Source organism: Cupressus sempervirens, chromosome 4 (genome assembly GCF_028749045.1).
Source record: "Cupressus sempervirens isolate cs-2001-9-10 chromosome 4, ASM2874904v1, whole genome shotgun sequence".
NCBI lineage: Eukaryota > Viridiplantae > Streptophyta > Pinopsida > Cupressales > Cupressaceae > Cupressus > Cupressus sempervirens.
Genome location: NC_143121.1, coordinates 3,853,017 through 3,873,884, shown reverse-complemented (window position 1 = coordinate 3,873,884; position 20,868 = coordinate 3,853,017). Strand labels below are relative to the sequence as shown.

Genomic DNA, 20,868 nt, shown 5'->3' with positions numbered 1-20,868 from the left:
ACTGAGACAACCCGATCCATTTATGGGTTCTTGGTGGAGGATTTGCTAAAAACCATCCTTGACTAACTAGTGAAAGTGGAGGAGGGGATTCAAAGGGGTAAGACTTTGAGGAGAAGAAGAATGGTAACCAAGAGAAGGAAGAGGGCATCTAGCTGGTTCTATTGTGTTTTATTTCTATTTTTATGATTATGTCTCTGAACATTGCACCCCACAGGGTTTTTTGGACTATGTCGATTAAATGGATCAATAGAAATAATTTTTTTAAATGTTCTTGGTTTATTATTCAATTTCTTATGCATAGTAGTTTAAGGGTTGTGGTTAATGAAAATTCATCTCTTAAAGCTTTATGGTTTTTGATGTTTAAAGTTGGTATAGGATAGACTTCTAAGAGGTAACCTTCGGCTAGTTCGCAACCTTATTTGTACTTTAGGATCAGCCCATGTCTTTTTGTGATGCATTCTAATGCAGGAGCATCTTGCATGAGAAAATTAAATTTTTAGGAAGAAAAAAAAAAATTGTGGAGAAGAGAGAAAGTGATGAAAATAGGAAGAAATTAATAAAAAAATGGAAAAAGGGAAAAAGGAGAAAAGAGGAATTTCTATTTTCAAGGTGCATAGGTGGCGTAAATCGAAAAAAAAAAAATAGTGTCATTCCATTTATCAAAGTGTGTAGGTGGCATCTTAGAAGTTTGTGGAAAGTTCCTTAAATCATGCATTTAATATTTGTTGTGATCCATAAAGGAAATGTAATTTTCTAATTGGGCCACATGGTGGTGCTTAGTTGTATTTAGGTAGAAATTCTAGAAAGTTGTAGATATTGTAGAAGGTTGTAGGTGAAATTCTAGAAGGTTGTGTATATTCTATAATGTTGTGGATAAATCATCCATTGGGTGGTAAGTGCCTATTTAAGGAAGGCTTATGTTCATTTGTAATCAAGCTCTTCAAGTGTAAGCTCTTGTAGTAAAGCTCTTCAAATGCAATCTCTTGTAAGAAAGCTTGAGAAGTAGAAGTTTGGGAAGTAGAAGCTCTTTGAGTATAACCTCTTGAAGGATAGGCTCTTCTTGTAGAAGCCCTTAGTGAGGAAGCTCTCTTATATTATAAGGGTTTGGAGTTTTTCCATTTGGAGAATATTGTAATGAATTTAAAGTATTGATAGAAGTTTTATGAAGCATTTTGTGATCTCTTTGTCTCCATCTTGTAGTGATTTTGGTTGTGAGTTTGTAAGGGTGGGGTGACCCATCATCATTTTGGCTGCTATCAAATACGTCAAAAAATTTTATATAAAAAATTGTTTTATCATATTTTCAAATTAAATTTAATAAAATAAATACATTAAAACTGATTTTCTTCAAATGATTTAAATTTTTTAAGAGTAAATCAAAATAAAATTATTATTTTTTATTACTTTTATATTAAAAAAATGTTTTATCTATTTATATCAATAATTGATTTAATATTAAATGTAAAAAAATTTAAAATGTTACATAATTAACTAATAGATCTTATATAATTAACAAATATTAATATAGTAATAATAATTTAGTTACAATTTAGTCACATAAAATAACACCACTTTTGTTTTCTTCATTATCAGTGGTGATTGACTCTATGATAGTGATAAGAATCCAATTTTAATAGTTTTTTCTTGGATTGGTTCAAATTTCCCAATCAGAATGTCATTCATTGATAGACAATAATGCTAGTACCTTGAAATCCTTGGATTTCCTTACCACATGAAAATTTAAATTTATCATTGATTTCGAAGGGGTGTCCATTAAACCTACCTTCTATTGATTTTTACTTTTAGAATAATTGAACTAGATTTATAATTCTTTTAACATTCTAGAATCCAAGAACTAAATTTCTTATGCTAGAAATCTTCTTCAAGAAAGAATGTTGGCCTTAAGAACTAAATATCTTATGCTAGAAATCTTCATCAAGAAAGAATGTTGGCCTTGACTACCCCAAAATAGAAATCTAAATTTTGATAATATATTTTTTGACAAGGAATTCCTTACAAAATATATGATTGTTTCTTCCCATTTAGAAGTTCTATAGAACATGAGAAGGGGCAATAATCTAGACCAAAGAAAAAAGTTGGGATGTCTTTGATTATATTAGAATTATTTAAGCTTTAGCATTTTTAAATTAGGAAATATAAAATAGACTATGAAAAAGGTGTATGGTGAATAATTCAATATCTTTAATGTCTTACAGAAATATGTGCTAAGTCTGAACATGTTATCTAATCTAGGGACTAGTTAATCGGACGTATCATTATGTTATCCCATAATACAACTGATAGTTCTTCAACCAAAAAATGATGCATAACAAAATTTTAGTGGCATGCACATGAAAAGGAATGGATAGAAAATTTGGTCAACAAGCAAGGTAAAATCTATTTGTATTAATGAATAGAGGAAATGTAAAATACCATTTCTTTGAAATAAAACACAACTCAGAATAACTCCTATAAGGTTCAAATGAATAGACTTATTATATTTTACGATTAACAAACATTATCTATCATGTAAGAGACAATATCAAACTAAAGAATAGTTTTGATAATAGGAAGAGGATACAAACTCTTTGGAATGATTAAAATAATTTAGTTCTTCCATATGTTGCTAATGTGATCTTCTAGTTTGGGGATAGAGTCATTTCAAAAGGTCCTCCCTTATATGAACTCTATGAAGGCAAGGGACTGAACCTATCGATCCTAGAAATAAGATGGCTATTTTAGATTGATAAACCACAAAATAATATGCTTAATCAACTACTTAACTATTGTCTACTTTTTTGGGACTCAAAATTTGCCTTCCTGATTTTGAGAACCATTGAGAAATTGAGACCCATAAATGCTTATTGATGTCTTTGTACCCAACTGTACTTTTGAGGCCTAAGAGGTGTTCAATGCTTCTAACAACTACAATTTAGTGCGTCTACCTATTCCATGAAGTTAAATTTCCATTATGAGCTATCTCGTGAAGTCTTGTTTTAAGCAAGTGTCAAATCTGCATTTTGCCCTAAATGTCAAATAGCGATAGGAGGTTGTGTTTGCAACTTAATATCTAGCACCCAGTAATGTTTCATGACATGCCACTTTGGGAGTGTTTAGTGTCCATACCCCAGAACCTATGTCTCAAATTTTGAGTCATTTCAGGTTTGTTTGACTAGGTTTTGAATCCCTCAAAGTCAGTCATTTTAAATTTTTCATGTTGATGCACATTGCATATAATTCTAGGAAGCCCTGTCTGACGAGTTATAAATTTTGACCAATTGACCAAAATGTTGAAATTCCTTTTGCATTGTATTTTAGAAATCAGAGACTTGTTATGTTTGAAGTTTCAACTCATGATGAATCTGTTTGATCAGTTTTCAAATGTGATTCCAAACATCATTTCTATCTTTTGACTGGTGTCAACATTTGTAGATTTGTCAGGACCCTTGTTCATGGTGTTATAATTCAAAACCTATGATTGGTGAAATCAAATGGATTGTACCACTATGTTTTCCTCTAAAAATACTTTGAGTGTGTCATTTTTTAAGTCATGATGAATCTATTTGTACACTTTTCTAGGTCAATTGCATTTGCAAAAATCACCTTTCTGTCATTGTTTCTAGTCTACAAAATCTGAGTAGCTCAATTTGACCATTCACCAAATGCACCCAATTATTCATCATGAACCCAAATCAAACATTCATATCATCCTCATGACAGAGAACCAACAGCTCAAGTTTCGTTCTTCGAAGTGTCCATTTGCCTAGTTTTTGAAGCCAAATTCAAACTCAGTTTGTTGTTTTCTAACATGTTTTCTTGTAGGCAGTTCTGAGAGGTCAACTTTGATAGCGAATATCTTTTGACCCTAAATTTTTCACGAGGTGAGATTTGATATGGTGCAAGTTTATGGAGCAAAGAATCAGTATGCCAGTTTTCAGAGCTCTATTAGGTGTTTGGGTCAATTTTTAAGGCTAGTCAATGGACCTCCTAACACAAATCTGATAGTATGTAGAAAGTGATAAAATGAGTTTTAATTGTTGGTTTAGTGATCAAACTTGATTCTAATTAGTTCCAGACAATCAACGAGATAGTTTGAAGGTTTAGTTGTTTGAAAACAAAACCTTTTTTTAATTGAACCCACTTTGGGGCCTAGCTAAATTCATCAAACTAATGGGAGAATGTAACAATGAGATAAGATAGGGAGGTAGACATTACTTTAAAATTCTTGAATGGAATCATCCAATCTACATTCATAAATGATCAGAATGACTTGCAGGATGCGTACAGTTTTCTTCACTTTCTTCGTGTTGAACCTTGGAGCAATTGGAGATGGTGGTACAAATTGACTTAGTGGCCATTTGATGAGGGTGATGAACATGGATTGAAGTTTGTCCAAGCTATCTCATGACCATTAATGCTGCAAAGGATAAAAGATGATACTTACAAGGATTGCAGGCCCATCATTGTTCCTACTCTAGTTAGTTTCCAAGTAGTCTATTGTGAGCTTACTGAATCTTAGAAAGATTTCCATGGGGCCTTATTTAAAAGTTCTAAGGTCAAGTTTGACTATTCTTAAGACCCCACGTATTCAAATTACCCATGCAATTAAATGAAGTCCATAGCATTGGATGAAATTGATTAGCATCTGAGGCAATTTGGGGAATGGCTACATTGAAGAAAGGGAAGCTATTGGAGTCTAAAAAGAAGAAGCCAGACCCTCCACCCTCATTGAAGAAGGATGTTTGCAATCCATGTGAGGAGCATAGGAGGTAAAACAAACCCGTGATGACAAATAAAACATATTAAAGATAAAGTCTGCATATAAAAGAGAACTCCAGGGTGTAGTAGAAAAGAGATGCTAACCAAGTCACAGTCCTAACCATTAGTGATATAAGTTGTGGCACAGGAAAGATCAGACACCCACACAGGAGTTGGGCATAGACAAGAAATAAAGATTCCCATTTAGCTCGCAAGCCTCCCACACATAAAAATGGATCAATCAATGTTTTTAAAGGAAAAAAACGTTTGAGAGCAAGAGTCAACAACGAACATGGAGCTGGCCAAAAATTCATCCATGCATCAACAAAAGAATGAAGCATGCCCAACAATTGAAAGGAGATTTCCATGCTAGTCTGGAAGTTGCAGGAGCAAATAGAGGATACTTGCAAATTAAAGAGGACCACGTTTTGAGAAAGGGGCTGACCATGGAAGAAATATGCCTCAAGAAGATTGCAAAAGGTAGATTGGCACAGTCAAGGCAGAGAAGCAATTCAAACTAGAGACATGTTAAAAGGAGCTCATGCAGCAAGGAATAGAGATGTCTACAGCTGGAAATCAAGAAGGAAAAACAAATACCTTGGATGAAGTATGCCGTCCTATTCATTTCTACCATTTGAGCAGGATTTTGACATGCCCAAAATGTGAAACTGTTCGATGCCATTGCCAGTAAGCATTTGATTAAAAAGGAGAATTATGGTTTGGTGTCATGACCAATTGGGCTCTAGTTTTGATGAAGCACAATGTACAGTCTTGCATGAATCATAATGCGATGTGAAGGAGAGTCCATGCCTATTACTCACGCAATATGGAGAAAGTACCAGTATAAGAAAAGAAGCTCATAGTTTCAATAAAGACAAAGCCACAAAGGAAGAGCAGGTTAAAATCATTATCCCACATTAGTTGGGCAATAGGATTTTTAATACTTTAAATACTATTCTACACACAACATGGAATGTATTAAGGAAAAGGCCTTTTGGAAAGGTAGCGGCCTATGCATGGGGGTCCCACTAGTGTCCAGCTGGCATGCAAACTAAAATATAATTTTAAACAAATGTGCTAACATTGGATGTGCCAAAAAATTTGAAGAATCTAGCAAGTTGCTATGGCACTTTCTAGAAAATCAAAGAAAATTTGGCAAGCGACTTAGTGACCCACCAAAAAACCTTGGAATTTGGCAAGTGCTAATGTGGGTCTTGCCCAGATGTCTCTGACGAACCAAAAGTTTCCAAGTGACACCCCTTGAGTGGTTAGAGTAAGATTTCTAAAAAGATGGTCAAAATCCGGTGGTTGCCAACTCTCCACCGAAAAAGTTGAGAAATTTTGGCTAGCGCCATGGCGACCCGCTGAAAAATCTAACAATCCAACGAGGAGTTGAATGAGATGTGAGTCCACCTAAATGCATTAGCATGAACCAAAGGATGACAAGTGGCAGCTAAAAGTGACATGGCAGGAAAGTCTCAAGAGCGCACCAAATCGCACCATGTGGTAGATTGTGCAGCTGTTGTTAAATTGCTATAAGGAAGTTGGTCACCCATTAGTATAGCGACATAGAGAGTATGATGTGGTGCAATTATGTGGCAATGATAAGGATGAATTAGGGGATTCCATGTGGCACCCACTATGTAGGATCAAACCAATCAAAATGCCCCATGTGTTGCCAATGGTTAAACCAAGTTTGACCTGGATGGAAGATTGAAGGAAATTTCAAGGTTATAAAATTAATTTTTGTTTTGTCTTCTATGCACGTGCCTACTCTTTTTAAATAAATTTTGAACTTATATCATAGTTCAGACTTTATAATATGTCAAATATTTGATTTTTTTGTAAAATGCTATGGAGTCATGGAGCAGAGGCCTAATTTTCAGAGGGCCATAACCTGGGTGTTTTTTAATAAAAATGGGCACTTCAATATACTACCAAAACTAGGAGAATTTGAATTTTCCATTTTTGAATTTATTTTGTGCACAAGTGCTCACCAGTTTGATCTTTAGGCTAATTTGTAAAATCCAAGACATCGACAGTAGAATGAGCAGATTTCAACATTGGTCATCAAAATTGGTTAGAGGGCAGTTATGAAGACTATTTGAAGCTAGAATGTGGAAAAAATGACTTTAAGAAGATTGTATTACATTTTGGAGACCTCTTAACTTATTTTTGGCTTAACCATGATTTAAAATCCAACATCAAAAGCGGTTATGATGATGAACCAAATATCTAAGATTCTTGATGACTTATAGAGCCAGAATGATGGGATTTGATGTTTAGTTACAGAGAGAAGGTAGAGAGAGGATTTTTCTAGCTTCTTGGGAAGGAATTCTAAAGGGATAGTTGTCAGTTGTAGAATAGAATTGAGAATTCATTTCTTCCTATATCATTCCCTTTCTTTCTTATTGTATAGGTTCTAGTTTTTTGTTACTGGGAGACCATTGTGGGTTGGAAATCTTTAGTCTTTCTATGAGACCACTTTGTTGGATCCAAATCTATGATTCCACCTTCATTCTTCAACATATTTCTCTCATGTGAATAGCAAGTGTAAAGATAATATAGATAGTTCTGAGATGTTAGGTTGTTTCATGTTTTGATTTCATGCATTTGGTTGTATTGTTTAAAGGAAATGAATACATTTCATTATGGTTCTTGTCTCCTATCTCAAAAATCTGTAAGTCTTATGTGGTTTTGGAACAAAGATCTAAGATCCATTTGCATCCCCTTTAGGTTTTATGTTTGATGTATTTTGCTATTGGACCAAAGGGTCAAGTAAATGCTTGATATGTTTAACAAGGTTACTGGTTATTTGAGAAGAATATTTTGTGAGAATGAGATATGAATGAACACTGATGTCTGAATCACAAGGTGATTAGATAGATCTAATGTTTGGGTATACGAAGTATGTCTTGATGTCATAGATGTATGTTTTGAATTCATGGAATTGCCCAATGGATTAGGCACTGATCAATTATAGGATCACTTGTTATACTTTTGCATATTTGAGATTGTGTTGAATCAACATCATTAATCAAACATTTCCTCTTTCATGTTGAAATTTATTCAATGTTAACCCTCACTTAGCTTACCAATTTCATGAGTCAGGTCATTAACTATTTCATGCTTATGAAATACTGGTTAAGTATAGAAGAATTAGGGGTTTCATCTATTATTCTGGATTTTGATTATGCTCATTGCACTAGTCACATAATTGGATCCTAAGATGTTCACCCACCCAGGTTTTGCAGAACTTGGAGTGTAGAAGGAGTGTGGCCTTATAGTTGGCCCAGGTTCTTGGTAAATTGTGTCCATTATTGGAGATAGCTGCCCATAGATGCAATTTTGCCTCGCATACTTGGTTGTTCAAATTCTGTTAAATCGAGAGCCAACATACTTATCTATAGGAAATTGGATAAACTTCTTGTTTTTCTACTATATTTCTTATCGTACTACATCTAGCTATTAATTTTCCCCTACCTTTGTAGGTTATACACATATATAGATGCCATAGATCTCATTAGACTCTCATGGATACTACAATGATGGCAAAGCATCTAAGACACATAAAGAATAGAATCCAAAAAACCATGAAGTGCTAACTTAGTATGAAGCATCTAAGGAGTATAAAGGATACATTTCATGTAGTTGGTTGCATATTTTCATTCAAGCACTTCATGTACTGCTACTATTTAGTTGCATATTTTTAGTCTTGTTTCTTTAAGTTTTAGGTTTGATTTTATTTGTAATCAAGATTTACACAATAAAATGCACAATTTATGAACAACACACAACATATGATAACATTTCTTATATAGACTAACATTTTTATCAAATTTTCTTTCATCCAAATAAGTATTGTAGTATTTTTTTATTTTTTTATACAAGGTAGGACTATAGCTCGACAAAGCTCTTGTTTATATAAGTTTCATGGAACTCATTATAATTTAATAGTTTTATAAGTCAGGTTTTCTCCAAAAAAAAATGACTAAACCTTTTCTAATGCCATTTCTACCTCTCTTTTCTACATGCGAAAAAAATACATCTAATTACATGTACTTTAGCATAGTGTGAAAAGCATCTTCTATCATAAAGAGACCCATCTCTACATAGTTTGTCATGTTCACTAGTTTTCATAAAAGAGATTCCGATTTTTATCGTCACAAATTGGTTCTAAAATTTATCGAAGTGAAGATGTATGAAGTTTCTTTATGATGGTAGAAAACTAGTACATTCTCATATAACTTAACTAGAGATTAAAATACTAATGTTTGATTTGGTGTATTTATTGGAAAATTACTAATCCAAAAAAATCCATTCCTTTACACTGTACTGACACATATGGACTCGAATTTTCTAACTAATCCTTTGGGATCACCTTTATTTTATTTATTATTTAAGAAGTAGTTTTCTAGAAATTTAGTTATGTAACTATTTATGTAGTTCTACTCAACTACTTGAAAAACTTTTGGTTTGTATATATGCACTTCTTTTTTATAATAAATCACTCTCTATGTGTGTGTGCATTTCATTTATAAATATTTTTATGAAACTCAAAGATTTGTATAATTCTCATTCATAACTTGAAATCATTCAATTATTAATGAAGTTATTCAACTTAGAAATGAATGATAATTGTCCAATGAAGTTAACCTCTGGAATTAGGGCTTTATTTCATGATATTGAAGCCATGGGTGTAAAAGTAGATCTACAACTCATTGATTTTATTAAAGCTCTTTATCCTACCTATTCACACTATCTTGAATCTCTTCAACCTATTGAAAGATGAAAGATATAACATTTGAAAAACTTGTGGAGAAAATTGTAGAGCTCGAGAAAGAGCATTTGGGAAGAAAGAATCATTTTCAGATGTCAAGACTTTGTGTCTTGCACAACAACATGGAAAAACATCCAAACATGAGTCTTCTAGACATGACAGTTGCAACAGAGGTCATGGTAGAAGATAGTCTAGAGGTTGGGGGGTAAAAATTATAAGGTGATAGAAAATATTCTTAGCCACAACACCAGCATAGAGATTATCAATAAAAAAGGAGGCAACCTATACAATGCTATAGATGTGGAAAAATGTGTCATAGTGCCAATCTTTATCAAACTCCATGAGAGAAGATTTGTGACAAGAAGGAGAAGCCACCAGACAGGGGTAACCCTCCTGAATCTACACATTATATTATAAAACATTTTAATGTTAGGATTGAATAAGTTTTCAGTAGTTCAAATTCTATTTTGAATGATACCGAGTTGTTAGATATTGGAGCCACATGTCATATGACATTTAGAATTATTATTTTTTGAGACATTCAATGATCAATTGGATGGAGTAGTATATTTTGTGGAAAATTCTAAGTTAAAAACTTCAAGCATTGGATCTGTTAGACTTAAATTAGAAGTCTTTATGATTTCATACTTTGTAATGTTTGTTATCTTCTACAATTGAAGAGAAATTTAATATCCCTTGTGCATATTAGATAGCAAGGTCATTCAATACATATTTTCGATGGTATTATTGAGATTAGAAGAGATACTAATCATGTGATTTTAATGACTAGAGTGAAGGATGACTAACTTTTATATTTGAAAGCACTTCATCAAGTTCTCATAATTATGCAATTTTTTCACAACTATAATTTTTCTTCTATCTTGTTATGGCATGCAAGATTTGGTCATATTAAATATGATAGTATCAGAATTATTTTAAAAATGCAATTCAAGGACTTTCCACCACCCCAAAACTAATCTCTCAATGTGATGCTTGCATTTTAGGCAAACACAGTAAACAACATTTTCATGATTCTATGTTTAGAGGTTCTAGAAAGCTAGGTCTCATTCATTCATATTTGTGAGGGTTTATGCCTTTCCCATTAGATAATAGAAACAAATACATAATGAATTTTATTGATGGCTGTACTAGGATGTGTTGGATTTATTTATTAATAGGGAAATCTCAAGCTTTTGATACATTCAAAAATTTCCATTTATGGATTAAAAATGAGACTCAACTCAATAGTGGAACCCTAAGAAGTGATAATGGTCATGAGTACACTTCTAACAATTTTGAGAAATACTATGGTAAGATCTATGATTTTTTTTTAAATGTTAAATTAATGTTTTGGGGAGAAGCAATTCTCTATGCTATCTACATAAAGAACATAAATCCTTCTATTGCACTAAAATGTAACTCCCTATGAAACGTGGCATGGTCTGTTGGTTCCACCTATTATTCTTTAATTCCACTTAGTTAAGAAAAAAATTGGAAGCTATGAGTAGAAAAGGCATTTTTTGGGGATATTCTACTACTTCCAAAGCTTATTGTCTATATGATGAGGAGAATTAAAAAAAAATTATTACTAGAGATGTTATATTTCTTGAATTTGAAAAGGATACACATAGTATTGACAAACAAATTGCTCATCTTGATAGATTTCAATCAAAGAAATCCTATCATGAATGGAATAATGAACTTCCAACTCTTGAAGGGGGGATTCCCTTTCTAGGTTAATCTTTGGAAATTATAGAGAATGAAGACAATATGAAAGAGAATAATTATAAATAGTTTGATATAGTTTGTGAAGAACTTGTTGAAAGAGAAGATAATGGTTCTAAACAATCTAAAATTATTTTTGAAGAACTTGTTGAAAATGCATATGAACCATCTTGTGAAGAATCTAATTCAAAGGCTCTTGAGATTGAGAAAACATTAGAGCAATCAATCCATAGATCAATGAAAACCAAGAAAATTAAAAGAAGGTATGAAGATTTTGAATTAAATTCGTGTGTTGTTGATGAGCCCTCTTCATTTTAAGAAGTAGAAACAAGTGATGAATGGAGAAGTGGAATGCAAAGAGAGTATGATGCTCTAATAAAAAATGAAACTTGGAGTTTAGAGGACCCTGTAATTGGTACCAATCCTATTGGTGACAAGTGGGTATATAAGAAAAAATATAAAGCTAATGGTTCACTTGAAAAATGCAAAGAAAGACTTGTAGAAAAAAGGATATGCTCAAAGAGAAGGTGTTGACTACACAAAAAGTTTTTCTCCTACAAAAAAGTGGGGAACATTCATGCATTGTTTTCTATAACAGCATAAAAAGGACAGAATATACATGATATGGATGTTAAAAAACCTTTTTGAATGGAGATTTAGAAGGAAGATGTCTATATGTTGTAATCTGAAGGTTTTATTATCAATGGCCAAGAACAAAAGGTATGTAAATTGGTAAAATATTTGTATGGTTTGAAGCAAGAACCACATGTGTAATGCCCAGCTGTAGATCCTTGGAACAAGGATAAATAAAAGCCAAGATCTAAAAAATAAATAAAACAAGTATGGACGCACACAACAATCAAAATACAAGGATCACGAAGATCACTATGGAATACTACACATACATCCAAACACCAACGGATCTCCAAATGCCACTCCTGACCAAAACTAACATCTTACAGAAGGACATAAATGATTTTGAATCTAAAACATTCTGAATTCATAATCCAATCCCAAGGGATTCAAGAACACTGTAGAGGGTAGTCAAAACACTTCCCAAAAACTTCCAATCAAACCAAAAAGTGCCCATTGTCTACCCAAATTGGTTTCCCAAGACCCAAGTGATACTTTCATGCTACACTATGCAACACTTTCTAGTATCGTATGACATTTCTTTAGTAGGTGTGCAATACTTTCAAGCTTTAGGTGACACTTCTCCAAAGGTTGTGTAAGACTTTATAAGTATCGTACGATGGTTCCTCAAAAGGGGTGTGATACTTTCTAGTATCACGTGATAAGATTCCTTTAAGAGTGTGATACTTTCCAGTATCACATGATACTTCTATGGGCATGTGATACTTTATAAATATCATCTAGTTCTAGAATATTGTCACCTAGGAAATGCAAGAATGTTCCAATGAATATTTGGAGAAGTACAAAGAGAGTTAGAACCTCCACATTAGGGAGTACTGGATCCACAAGTTGAGGCTTGGACACTCAAAAACAACAGCAGGAAGATGGAACACATCTAACCATCTAAACCATGACAACATAAGAAAAATGTACTAAAGGTAAAATCAAAATGTACTAAAATGAACATAACAAATCTCACACACAATTCCTCCCAACCATATTAGCATTATGAGACCTCGAAGCTCCTCACCATCCCTTGCGTGTAACATCCCAAACTACCAACTAGATAGTCAGAGTTGTCTTATGAGGATGTCACTGCTAACTTGTGTAATAATATCATAAGAATAAGGAAATCTAACATGCTAACCAGTAAGCAATAAATACTCCAACTATGAAAATAACATCGTCTAATGATATGCTAAACATCATAATAAGGGAATATGTTAAATAAACTAACATCATCTAAATATAATATCCAAATATTCCAATGAAAGCATAAATCACAAGAAAGCGTACTCTAGAACCTAAAGCATCAAGTGAAAACATCAAGCAATAGTCACACTAGAACAATAGACTATCTCTATACACTGATCCCCAATAGTAGTGAAGGTAGTTATGCCTTCCAACCATGTGGAACCCATAGGACCACTGCTGCTATGCTGATGGAGATAATGATCCAATCCCAAACACACATAAAACAAACATCTATGGCTAACACACACACTAGACAATAAGATGACTGAGACCAACATCATGAGGCAATGCCAGTACAATAAGTCCTAGTTAGGCTCTCAATGGGTTACTATGTAGGGGCTATAGTGGAAAGTAATATGCTTGGTACTCCCAAGCCAAATCAAGTGTTGAAACACTCTCAAGGTGCTCCCTTGGAGGCCATCACACTAATGCACACACTCACTCAAGGTACTCCCTTGAAGGTCATCATAGAGTATCCTCAAAGTCAAATCAAAGGATATCACTTTTTATTATCTTAGTTTAATTACCCAGTAATTTAATTAGTTATCAATTGTTTAAAAACTCCTTCATGCCAACCCTTTGGAAAATGGTCACCAAGGCTATGAGAGAAGCCCCTCCACTACCTACCCTACATACCCATGCTCATCACATGATGAGTGCCCATAAGCATACATATTCACAACCCAACCCCAATGAACATAATTCCACCAGAATATAACCAAGAGTTTGAATCTCACAAGTCACCCAAAAAGTGTAGGCATGGGCATGCTCGTGTGTGGCATACAACCATTACGAAGATCATAACACAAGGGTTGGACAAGAACATAAGAAAAATATCTCTCAACTAAAATCAAGTCTGGAAGGATAGATGTGGTACACATCCCAATGCAACATAAAAGTGAAATAATGATCTAACTAGCATCCCAATGGATGATCTAGGTTCACGACCAACATCATGCCAAGAAAACCTAAGAAAATTGGGTGGGACATAAATCGAGGTAAAAACCCTAAAATTGAAAAACTTCAAAAATAAAATCCATTTGGTCTCAGGTTACAAAAGCCACAAAAATCTAATAAAATTTGGGTTCGAACAACGTATGGAAAAATGACAAGCATAATGGTGTGAAACCTTGAACTCTCTTCTAAAAAACTAGGAAAAAATTCATACCCGAGCAACTGGGTAGAACCAGCATACAAAAATAGAAGGGAACACTAGTTCTCAGTCTCCTAACAAATAGCTACTAGAAACATAAGTAAAAATGTAGTTGAAATACAAAAATGGGAGAACCCTACTCGATAGAAAAAGGGGCAAAAACAGAATCAACACAATAAAATAAATAACCATAAAAGAGCTAAAAAATCATGACAAAGCAAGGTCTCCCCAAGCTAGATCCAATGAGACTGATCTCATGAAGATCCCACACTCGTGGCTCTCACAATGAAAAGAAACGCAATCGTCAAGAAAATAATTTTGGAAAAAAAGCTCTCAATTTTCTAAATTGAAAAAGTGAGAAATGAGTAATTAATTTCCTCTTCCAATATGAATTCACTTTTCAATTGAACAATTGATTAGGGTAAATAACTAGCCCACCTAGTTAAACCCTAAATCAACCCAAATGAAAATAGGCTATTTCAAGTAATTGGAATTCATCTATGGCAAAGTTGGTAGAAATAAAAATAAATAAAAATTAATTCTCGAAAACCAAAATCACAAATTTCATAACAAACTTTGCGAAAATGCAAATCTCTAACTACACAGACATATTCATAGGTCTAATCACATAATGCAAATGAGTCTAGATTTATTAAATCACCAAAAGGTTTAAATTAAGCACTAAAATAATATACATTGACCGTACAAGGATGACATTGGTAAAATAAATAACTAAATCACTAACTCTATGTGCCACTACCAAGGATATAAATCATGCACACTAAAACACATGATCAAGTGCAATTGCATATAATAACATAGCCGAAGCAATAAATGTATTAAATACCTTATTTAACTATTTATTCAATTATACTAAAATAATCCATTTACATCACTCGCATCTAGATAAAGCATAATCAAAGAAAGAATGAAGTAAATCACCATAGCATTAAATCTACACAACCCAAACCAAAGATATGTCATAATACTAGATAATCGGATTGTAGGAGTTGAGAATTGGACTTCGAAAATGTGCCAAGATCACCTACAATGCAAATAGCTTGTTGAAGAGAAACCTAGGGATAAAAGAGCTTGAAGCAAATACCGCACAAAAGAATATTTCACAATAGGAAATTAGAATTCCTATGTGAATGGAATGAATTTACAATGAATGAGAGACCAAATAAAAAGGCCTCATGGAAGCTTGTAGATTAAGCTAGAATGAGCTAGGAGATAAGGTTGACAAATAAGCACACATCCACAAGAGGTGGAAAAGATAAGTATGCTAAAGGGAAAAAACTCCCATGTTGTCAACAACTAACTCAACTACATGCATTAACCTAAGTAAGCTTAAGTAAATAGAATAAATAATTAACAATTAATTAATTATTTACTTTAACACCCCCCCTTAAGTAAAACTTAGGGGAATGCCTAAAGCTCACAAAACAAAGAAAAAAAATGCGAAATGGGTCCCGACAATGAGGCCATTTTAGGTATCCAAGTACAATGCAACTAAATGCAACCTCTATAAAATGGGGAAAAAGAGAAAACCACATGGGAAAAAGTCTCTCCTAAAAAGAGGTGAAAAACAACATGCTAAAAAAAATATGAAGTGAAGGAAGCAAGGCCTCAACCAATCCCCCCAAGGAAAACTTTCATAACCCCGAGCATAGACCACAACTGAAGATAGTGTGGTGATGCAAAAGGTCTAGTGAAGATGTCTACAAGCTGATCGGCAGTAGGAATGTACTCCAATGCAATAACACCATCCTAGATCAACTGACGGATGAAATGCATATGCAACTCAATGTGCTTGGTATGTTGATGTTCCACTAGGTTGCAAGAAATGTGGATGGCACTTTGATTATCACACCACAAAATAGTGGGACGATTGGGAGGAAAGCCAAACTCAATTATCAACTAATGAAGCCATAAAGCCTCCTAACTAGCAAGAACTGTAGCCCTATACTTAGCCTTTGTAGATGAAAGTGCTCAAGCATGTTGCTTATTGCATGACCATGTGATAGGAACTAAGCCAAGGAAAAACGCAAAGCCAAAAGTAGACTTCCAATCATCAACATCACTGGCCCAATTTGAGTCAGTGTAGCCAACAATGTATGGAATCCCTAAAGTGTAGTGAATGCAATACATGAGTATGCCCTGAAAATAGCGTAGAATATGCCTGGTAGCTTTTCAATGACTCTCATGAGGGTCCTGAGAAAATTGACAAAATAGGCCAACCACAAAAGAAAGATCAGGGCACGTGTGCGTTAGGTACAACAAGCTGCCAACCAACTATCCATACAAAGTAGCAACCACTGAAGGTGAGGAGCAGGAGGTAGACAAAGTAAGACCTGACTGAAATGGTGTAGGAGCAACCTTACAATCAAGCATGTGAAAGCCAAAGCATGTCAAGAGCATACTTCTGCTGATACACAAAAATACCAGTAGGAGACTGATGAATCTGTAGAGCAAGAAAGTAGTAGAGCAAACTAGGATCAATCATCTCGAACTAGTCCATCAGTGCATGCTTAATATCCTGGAGCATGGATGATGAACTACCTGTAAGAATAAGATCATCAACATACAAAACAAGAATCAGAATGTCATCACCAAGATGTTGAATGTACACTATGGGATCAGAATGGCAACGAGTGAAGCCTGTAGACAATAGAAATGAGTCAATCTTTGCATACCAAGCCTTGGGGGCTTACTTGAGACCATTTAATGAACATCAAAGCCTACAAACCAAGGTAGGATCTTGCAAAAAACCTAGAGGCTGCTCCATATAAATCTCCTCAATGATATCACTATGCAAGAAGGCTCTTTTCACATCCATCTGATAAACTGGCCATCCCTATGAAGCTGCGAGGGACAAAACAAGGCATATAGAATTCATCTTGGTGACAGGGGAAAATGTCTCAAAATAATCAACACCCTCAACCTGCGAAAAAACCTTCACAATAAGACGAGCCTTATGCTTATCAATAGAACCATCAGTAGCATGCTTAGTGTGATAAATCCACTTACAACACACTAGCTTTCTCCCTTTGGGAAGAGGACAAAGATCCCAGTATGGTTCTTCATCAAAGAAGAATATTCCTCCTCCATTGCAATGTCCCATTCTCAATGTCCTGTCGCCTCTAAAAAAGTCTAAGGATCAACACAAACTACAAACATGGGAGGCACTGCATCCTCCCCACTAGCCATAAGCTTACTCCTGGAAACTTACAAAAAGATAGGGGTACAAATATCTCAACCGTGTAGCATCTTCCCAAGTAACAAAGGTCTCATTCCTCAGGTCCCACTAGGACCTCTCAAAGTCAGACTCTAATGTTAAAGGATATATATGCACTCCAAAGAAAGCTACCCATCCTCCACTTGTAAAGCATCCCAATCAAGAACATACGTCACATTGGGAACATACTATCTCAAAATAGAAACACTGAAAACATCATGGATGCATGATAGGCTAGGTGGAAATGCTAGTCGATAAGAAAGAGGACCAATCCTCTTGAGGATCTCAAATGGTCTAACAAAATGTGGCACCAATTTAGAACCTTTCTAGGCACACTCTTAAAAACACTTTGTCACCAACAAAAAAGTGACGATCCAACCTATGGGTATCTACATACTTCTTCTACCTGTCTTGAGTAGTAACCAAATACTCTCTAATGAAAACAACCTAATGCTCCATATCCTAAAGCATCTCTGGACCTAAAAGTACACGATCCTCCAAATGATCCCAAATCAAAGGGGTACAATATGGTCTACTGTACAAGGCCTAAAAAGGTGACATGCCAAGAGAACTATGATACCCATTTTTGTATGAAAACTCAATAAGGTATAAATAATCCTCTCACTTCACATGTCTTTCCATCACATACATGCAAAGCATATCCTCAAGAACCTAGTTGACTCTCTCAATTTGACCATTGGTCTCTGGGTGATAAGCTAAACTAAAATTGATTTGTGTGCCCAAAGCATGCTAGAGAGATGTTCACAATGTTGATGTAAATACTGGATCTCTATCTAAAATAATTTGACGTGAGATCCCATGAAAATGAAAAATATCTTCCAAGAAAACATGCACTACAAAAGAAGTTGTGTAGGATGTTCTCATGGGTGAAAAATGTACTACCTTGGAACAATTATTCACTCTCACAATAATACAATCATGTTATATTGATGACATAGGAAACTCTATGATGAAATCAATAGATATCGTATCCCACTTCAAATTTGGGATGTGTTAGTTGTGTGTAGAGTCGCCTAATTCTTTTCCTACGGACCTCTTTCAACCGCCCTCTACTTATATTTGTTTGAAGTCTTCTCCCCTTCACTTTTCCTTCTCCGCTTCTTGAAGTTGTTGTCACAAGCTTTCGCAGTTGTGATCTCATTTCTTTGAACCACTTTGAAACTTAATTCAAAGTAGTTCGAAGTAGTTCAACCTAAGATTTTCATACTAATGCTTCTTCCTTTGGCAGGAAGTTCTCTTTATGTAGTGGCCTTCATTGAAGCACTTTGAACCACTTTGAGTCTCAGTTCAAAGCAGTTCAAAGTAGTTCTTGATCAGAATGGATTGCAATAATTTGTTTCTAAAATACGGTGCGCCACCTTTCCACAATCAATTAAGGTTTGTGTCAGATATCCAAAATCAAAAGATTTTGTTCTTTTTCCAAGGAGGAAGTCATCATCATTAGGAGTGGGAGAAAAGATCTTTGACTTGAAGGATGATCGGATATTGTACAAAACCAATCATTGTTGATTTATGTGAAAAGGGAAATCATTAAATGAAAAGCTCATGCTACAATGTTTCGAATGTGCCAAGGTTGATATGAGGTGATATGTCATCATGTCCATTAGCGATCCAGTACTTCCACATGCAAACCTTTCCTTTAATAAAACCGTTCAGTAGCTCAGTAGACTACTTTGTAATAGAGAAGGAGTTGTTAAGGAAGGTAGAGGAAGTCATTTGGTTTTCAACATAAAGCAGGTGAGAATTTAGACATCTTTGTTTTGTTCTGCAAATCTGTTTTTTTCAAAAGTATTGTCTAGCAGAGGTTTCGCTTGTTTTGTTGAAAATGAAGTCAGTCTTGCACTTTTTCGGCAATGCTTCTAGCCTAAAATGTAAGAGACCAGTGATATGTGATACGAATTTAGAAGGGGTAAATGTGGAAAATCTGCAAACAAATTTTCTTTAGAATACCAAAGAGGTTAAGGGGTGCATGGAAGTGTTAACAAGTGGGTTGATTGAAGCCACTGCCTTTCCTCCTACTTTCGTAAGCCCTAAACTTCTGCAACTTTGCATTGACAATTACGATGTTAGGAGTAGAAGCATAATAGATGTGAATGGAAACATAATACTTTCTATCTCAAGGGAAACCATTTCATCTGTTTTACAATTAACAACAAATACCTTTGCCGCATTTTTACCCACTCAAGCTTTGGCTGAATACCAGGAAACCCCTAACATTTTTCGAAACACCCTTGCCAGAAAATGGACTGAAGTTAACTATGGAGGTGGGTCTAGGCTGCTCAAAGTCATTACGAAAGATCACATGAAACCCCATATACATGACTTGGTTGTATTATTACACAGGGTGAAGGGTTCAGCTGATGTGTATTTGTTTGAAGAATGGATGTATAGATATATTGAAATTATCTTGAAAGGTGAGCAGTGGATGGATTGGGCGGAGATCATTGCCAATTCCTTGAGGAATCAACTCAAAAGGGCCAAAGAATCTCGCGAGGATTTCTATATGGCTTCATATTTGACTTATTTTATTGTCTGTACATGTGATCTCACTATCCTTCCACATGGGGTATGGAACGAAGAAATAACCATTTTTCAGTATTGTCCTTTGTTGTAGAAAGACCAAGTTTTAGAAGATTTCTGTAAGGTGCATGATGTAGTCTATGGAAGCGTTTATTTGACTCTAAAGTGTGTTTAGGTGCCACGACTTTCTTCCAAGGCACAGAAGCTAGTTCAACAATATGGGAGTCATTTCATTCAATTTACCAGGTTCACATATTTAAGAGTTGGAGGCTTTGAGGATGAACCTCTGAAATTACCCTGATATGCTCTCAATTATTTCATTTTGGCTGAATTATGCAGACAGCTTTTCTCAGTCATTAAAGATGATCTTACTCAGGAGAATTGGGAAATAGCTTTCCCTATTGCACTAGACTCCTTAGTCTTTGCTAATATGAATAATGATTCCATCATTGGAAACAATTTGCTGGGATTCAATCTTGGTTTCTACCACAGCAGGAGAAACTTTGATAGTAGGGGATATGCAGCTCTAACCCTTGGCCTTGAAGTAAATCTTTCAGACACGCCTCATTTAGAAGATCTATGGAGAGACTGTGGAAATGAAGAAGAGGTCTTGAAGAAAGACCATTCTAGATTAACCATACAACAAATCAATTCGTTCAGATTGAATTTCAAAACACAAGGAATTATTGAAGACAATTCATACTTAATTGAACCTGCTTGGGAAGAATCAAATGAGACAAAGTTTCTAGCAGTAGACTGGAGCAAAGAGGAGGAAGATGATATTAA

General features: G+C 34.6%; 1 pseudogene; it reads right to left on the bottom strand.

Moving 5' to 3' along the window:
* LOC149559641 (plastidial pyruvate kinase 2-like) overlaps positions 1-19,876 on the bottom strand; it is a 57,614-nt pseudogene extending 37,738 nt beyond the window's left edge.
* Positions 19,877-20,868: the final 992 nt, after the last annotated feature.